At 30.4% G+C, this 7,234-nt stretch overlaps 1 long non-coding RNA gene across 1 annotated transcript; it reads right to left on the bottom strand.

The window, feature by feature from the left end:
- Window positions 1–888: 888 nt before the first annotated feature.
- Window positions 889–1,395, bottom strand: LOC136970788 (uncharacterized). Its single transcript, XR_010880040.1, has 2 exons — window positions 1,155–1,395; window positions 889–1,071 (listed from the first exon to the last, which is right to left on the bottom strand). It is a non-coding gene; the product is annotated as an uncharacterized lncRNA (long non-coding RNA).
- Window positions 1,396–7,234: the final 5,839 nt, after the last annotated feature.

The raw sequence follows: 7,234 nt of genomic DNA, 5'->3' as shown, positions 1-7,234 counted from the left end.
CACTCACAATATACAAAACGCATGCACTGAAAAAATTAGAAAGTACACAGAACTTGCCCAGGAAATAAGGCATCTGTGAAGGATGGATAGGGTACTTATTGTACCTGTTGTTCTCTCCTCTACAGGTGTCATACCATACACACTACACAAAAGCCTGGGCACATTACAATTGAATAGAAACACATACATCACACTACAGAAAGCTACTATATTGAATACATGTCATATTGTGAGAAAATTCCTGACTACAGACACACACACTGATACACTTCTTTAATTTCTTTTTTGGTTACTATGACTTGACTTTGATTCGGCATAGTACACAGCCACCGGTGTTAAACGAGTATATCTGACTGAACCAAAGATAATAATAATAATAAGAATAATAAGCGCAATAGGAGTTGAAAGTTGAAATTTGGTACATAGGGTATGTCACAAAAACGCACACTAAGAAAAGATTTTTCGAAATTCTTCCCCACGGGGGAGAGAGACAGGAATAAGGCTAAACACTTCCATTAATGACTGAAGTGATAAGTAACAATAAAAGTGTCAACAATAGAAGTGTTACGTAACAATGGAATTGTTAAGAGCAAGAGACGTGCAAGACGCATATGCAGTTTTTTTCGTTTTTGCGGAAAATCGAACATGTTTTTAGACACATCCAAAAATTCTCTAATTAGTCTGAAAACAGGGAGATTCAATATTTGAATTCTGTGAAAACGGGTAAGGTTGACTATAACGAAATAATGTTAATCTTCGCTATCGTTATTTTTGTTCGAGAAACGCCGGGCCTACCTGCTAGTACTTAGATAATTTTCTGTCTTCACATAGATATTCTAAAATTGGAATTCCTTTGTTCGGCTTAAAAATAAATGCAGACGTGCGTGCTTTTCAATTCGCGCGCAAATTTCTAGACGACGGATTCTTTAAAATTTAAATTAAAAATTAAATTCACTTACATAATAAGATAAATCATAAATTTTTCTAATTGTTCAATTTGTGCTTTGTTCTATAAAAGTCGTTCCGTAAGTTGATGGTTACCGAACGTAATCGCAATTTATAGCATTCAACCTTATCGGAAATAAATAATAGATTTGTCACGAATACAATTCCGTTCATATTATAAGAGCTAGAATATAAAAGATTATGATCACCTGCCAGAAAAAACTGGAAACCGCGTTATGGAGTAGAATATTATTCTTGTATATACTATAAACAGTTTTGATTACGCGTACGATTTTCACTTCAATATAATTTATTGACAACATTTAAATCGTTTCTGAATGTAAAACAGAGAGCTAAGTTTATATAAAAATAAACCACACAAATAACTCGTTTAATTTCTTTTATTTATTTCAAATTTTTTTTTATTGCAATTTCAATTTCTAATTTATATCAAAAAGTGGGTGTCATTCACCATGACCATCGTAGCTCCGCAGCCGAAAGCTTTAATACTTTTATCTTGAGGCACTGAAGCTGGAAGATACTCGCAGTAACAGGCCAGAAAATAACAATATCCCGAACTTCCTCCCAATTGTTTACAGAAATTGTTGCATTTAATATGATTATTGTAATGATAGCATTCGTAAGTGCATTTGTTCTTATTTATAGGATAACCGCCCGGAATCTCTTTTTTCGATTCGGCGTTATCTGAAAACAGTAAGTAAATGATAATAATAAGAAAGAAATACGTGCTCGAATTTCTGTAAATATAAAACTACAGCAAAAATCTCACTGAACTACGGTATAATCTACCAGTATGTAGTTAAACCAAAGTTAATTCTGTAACCAATATTAAGTTTCAATTTTCGAATAAAATTTTATGTCAGAATTCAGTTGCTAGAGTGAAATTTGGCGCTATTGTTTTCTTAGCATAAATATTACGTACGTTGCTTAACGAACGTCAAAAGCTAAAAAGTGCGATTGTTTTATTCTATTACAGACGCGCAATATTTAATTGACAACGACATCCAAAGATTACATTTGCTTTGTGTGTCTTCAATCTATATACTCTAAAAATAAAATTCTATCAGATCTATGTCTGAAAATAAAATTTGCTTAATTGACTTGCTTGCAGTTTTTCAGGTGATATTCCGATTTTTAAAATAGCGTAATTGAAAGCGTTGTTTTAATAACGGATGCTTTTCATAGACGTATTAACAAAAGATATAAGGGTCGACATACCGACGAAATTGCCAAACTGGATATGAAGAATTGATATCACTTAACAAACTGGAGTTCGAATTACAGATATCTTCCTCATAGTCTGACTTTCAGAAATTACTACGATCTGTATATATCGGATTTTGTTTGCTTACAGCTTGAAAAACTCAAATTGTACGCATCACCTTACAATCACTTGGTCTAAATTCAAATCGAAGCCAGGTAACGGGTAGGTGTTTCTGCTCAATGAAGCATGACGTTTTCAAGTATCCTATAAACACAATCAAGTGTTTAAGCTAAATTTCCGAAGCATAATTTGTCACATTTCTATGGTCGAATTGTCGTTTATAGCAAATGGTAACGTGATTATGCATCGTGAGCCCACGAGTAGTCGTACCGATCTAAATAGTTAGTTAATAAATTTTTAACAGCTGGTAGAATCGTGAGTTATCTAACTCTTCCCCTCGACAAGATCTAAGAAAATTTTTTTTAATCACAGTCGACAGAGATTCTGCCTGGCCCTATCAGGGTGGTATATGAAAGAATGTTTGGTACATAATTAATTATGTTGTAAATATTTTACTCTTTATATAAAAGTAAATATATTCTTTTTAGTAAATTAAACATTAGCTACAATAATAATCGTTTAAGAAAGATATAATATTAAGTTAAGCATATTAATGTTAATCTATGTATATATCTTACGTATCAACGCCAAGGATGATATTATCAGCAACAAGATTGCTACGTTCATGTTTCTTTCTAAACTTCTTCTAAATGTACTGAATTAATCTTATGAACTACAGGATATTTATACAAGTACGGGATGTAGAATGTCGTAGAAATAAGAAGTTTTATGTTTTGTGATTAGGACATAAAATTATAATAATTACACATTATATCAATTTAGTTATTATATACTTTTGTAAAATTTATAACTCCAGATTTTCAAAATTTAATTACGCAATAAAATTTATTTCTCATTTTTTGAAAATAGACTGTCCTATATAATTTGTACATTTACTCAAAACTTATTTGATGTAATGTTTTTCAATAATTTACGCACATTTGTATATTGTACAAGGTAATTCATTTGGACTAGTACAAAATACTAACGGTTTTACGATCACTGATGAAATACGTTATGTAAAACAGGTATTGTCTCATACAGCAAAGTCTCATAGAGGGTACTTTCGTGTTTTACATTTATCTTTTTAATATTATGAAGAAAATATTCCACATAATAAATGTTCAGTCCAATTAATTTTTTTAAAGATTCATTTTCTAATAATCGTGAGCTTTTTTGTTACGGATTTGAAAATTACATATTGGTTTAACATTACTTATACGTTAGTATAATTTGAAATATATTATTCGTTATTATCCAATTATTAAAACAATTTGTCAATTTAAAAGTGAAATGACTGTATCTAACCTGATCCTGACCATTAAAAACTTGACTGCTTTTTAATGTATTATTACTGTAATTATAAAAGTTATAAAGTCAAGAACAATTATTCCTATATTATCTCAAGCAGCTGGTTTTTAAAATTTAACTTAAAAATTGTAAACTAACTTTTGCACGAATCAAGTTAAAAATACAGTTTACCCTCAATGTAATGTATTGGTTAAACCATACTCTTTTAATGATTATACGGATTATTTATTATCACCGAACATGTCGGGTTTTCTTTTAAAAAAGGAACTTCTTATCGGATGTGGAAAGGCATTAAGAATAAACAAAGGGATAATAAACATCACACCTCGAAGTAGACAAGTGATAACAGTTAATGGGGATGTGATGGTGTGACAAGAACTATTAACCAGCTTCTGGGAACACTCTGGTCATTAATACTCACAAGTATATTGTATTTCTACCGCAACAGATGTGATGACAAAGCGAAATTAATTCAGTTGTTTTTTGCATATGTGCTCTGTGCTTTCACACCTTGAATTATTCTTTTACTTGTCTCTTAGAATATCAAATTAGAATATTGTATTTAGTGTCTTTCTAAAAAGTGTCAACGACTCCCGAGTAACTGTATATTACCGAGAACCCAACGGTATAGCCGATTTATTACACGTATTGTTTATTTATTACAAACGGTGTCATAAGCCATTCTTGTAACTTTCAAACACTTAAAATGTGTAAAAAATGATTGCTGGATAAAATTTGGTCTAACAGCCAATTTTACAGGCGAATGAATGGTGGGGGTACATCGAAGTCTGACTGAATTTAATAAATTTAATCGTAACTGTACATTATCATTTCCTTTGTAACATTAATTATAAGTCTTACTTCGTGAGAATTTAATGGTGTGTTAAGATGCTATCATGAAAAGCGTATGAGACATTATAACTTTGAAAATATAAGGAATATGATTTTGCAATCACCAATGCGACTTATGCAAATTTTGTATAGTTGTAACATTATTTCATTAAAAGAGTGGTAGTAATAGTATTAAAAGCAAAAGGAATGATATGTATTTATACGTCGTCAAGCTTTAATTTAGTGTTACAATTTATGTCTTTTGAAAATTGGCACTAAATAAAGCGTAGGGCAAAACACAAGTATATAAACGATAAGTTTTATTTAATTATTGTTGATCGATTTTCACATCATCACATCTGTTGCGGTGAAAATACAATATACTTGTGAGTATTAGTGACCAGAGTGTTCACAGAAGCGGGTTAATAGTTCTTTTCACAACGTCACATCCCCATTAATCGCCACTTGTCTACTTACAGGTGTGATATTTATTATCCCTTTGTTTATTCTTAATGCCTTTCCACATCCGATACGAAGTTCCTTTTATAAAAAAAACCCGTCATGTTCGGTGATAATGAGTAATCCGTATAATCATTAAAAGAGTATGGTTCAACCAATACATTACATTAAAGGTAAACTGTATTTTTAACTTGATTCGTGCAAAAGTTAGTTTACAATTTTTAAGTTAAATTTTAAAAACCAGCTGCTTGAGATAATATAGGAATAATTGTTCTTGACTTTATAACTTTTATAATTACAGTAATAATACATTAAAAAATAGCGAAGTTTTTAATGGTCAGGATCAGGTTAGATACAGTCATTTCACTTTTAAATTGACAAATTGTTTTAATAATTGGATAATAACGAATAATATATTTCAAATTATACTAACGTAAAAGTAATGTTAAACCAATATATAATTTTCAAATCCGTAATAAAAAAAGCTCACGATTATTAGAAAATGAATCTTTAAAAAAATTAATTGGACTGAACATTTATTATGTGGAATATTTTCTTCATAATATTAAAAAGATAAATGTAAAACACGAAAGTACCCTCTATGAGACTTTGCTGTATGAGACAATACCGGTTTTACATAACGTATTTCATCAGTGATCGTAAAACCGTTAGAATTTTGTACTAGTCCAAATAAATTACCTTGTACAATATACAAATGTGCGTAAATTATTGAAAAACATTACATCAAATAAGTTTTGAGAAAATGTACAAATTATATAGGACAGTGTATTTTCAAAAAATGAGAAATAAATTTTATTGCGTAATTAAATTTTGAAAATCTGGAGTTATAAATTTTACAAAAGTATATAATAACTAAATTGATATAATGTGTAATTATTATAATTTTATGTCCTGATCACAAAACATAAAACTTCTTATTTCTACGACATTCTACATCCCGTACTTGTATAAATATCCTGTAGTTCATAAGATTAATTCAGTACATTTAGAAGAAGTTTAGAAAGAAACATGAACGTAGCAATCTTGTTGCTGATAATATCATCCTTGGCGTTGATACGTAAGATATATACATAGATTAACATTAATATGCTTAACTTAATATTATATCTTTCTTAAACGATTATTATTGTAGCTAATGTTTAATTTACTAAAAAGAATATATTTACTTTTATATAAAGAGTAAAATATTTACAACGTAATTAATTATGTACCATACATTCTTTCATATACCACCCTGATAGGGCCAGGCAGAATCTCTGTCGACTGTGATTAAAAAAAATTTTCTTAGATTTTGTCGAGGGGAAGAGTTAGATAACTCACGATTCTACCAGCTGTTAAAAATTTATTAACTAACTATTTAGATCGGTACGACTACTCGTGGGCTCACGATGCATAATCACGTTACCATTTGCTATAAACGACAATTCGACCATAGAAATGTGACAAATTATGCTTCGGAAATTTAGCTTAAACACTTGATTGTGTTTATAGGATACTTGAAAACGTCATGCTTCATTGAGCAGAAACACCTACCCGTTACCTGGCTTCGATTTGAATTTAGACCAAGTGATTGTAAGGTGATGCGTACAATTTGAGTTTTTCAAGCTGTAAGCAAACAAAACCCGATATATACAGATCGTAGTAATTTCTGAAAGTCAGACTATGAGGAAGATATCTGTAATTCGAACTCCAGTTTGTTAAGTGATATCAATTCTTCATATGCAGTTTGGCAATTTCGTCGGTACGTTGCGGTGGTGTAAGAGTTCTATTCTACACTTAACATAAATGGAACGTTGTTCCTTTATCGTTATTACAGAAATGGGGGTATAATGTTATTAAATATACGTTTAAACGACATTAAATTATTGTGTAATGAACATAGCAATCATTATTGAAGAAGTGTTCATAAGTCTCTGTAAAAAGCTTTTAGGCAATCTGAAGAACTGTTCCGACTTTCGAAAAAAATTAATTTTAAATTTTATACACGAGGCAATTCTTATAATATTGGCGAGTTTAAAATATTTCTCACAATATTTCATGTTCGTATGACAATTGATGAATCATGGAGTTGGCAAATTCTGAAAGTTTAGTTTCATTCGCATGGTTATGTGAAGGCTGACACTGCGATTTCTACTCTAAAGAAGATACACACTTTCGTCAATAGATCGCATTGCTTTATCGATAGGTAACGATGGGGTGTGTTTCTCAAAAATATAAATTATAACACCTTATTTTTTGAGGAAATGTGTATCTGGGCAAGTTTCATATTCTGATAATGCTGCAACATACTGGATTACGTTTAAAAATGTTGTGTATGGTTGC

The sequence above is a fragment of the Centruroides vittatus genome, unplaced genomic scaffold (genome assembly GCF_030686945.1).
Source record: "Centruroides vittatus isolate TY-2023 unplaced genomic scaffold, ASM3068694v2 contig_216, whole genome shotgun sequence".
Classification (NCBI taxonomy): Eukaryota; Metazoa; Arthropoda; class Arachnida; order Scorpiones; family Buthidae; genus Centruroides; species Centruroides vittatus.
This window is presented reverse-complemented; position numbering and strand designations above follow the sequence as displayed.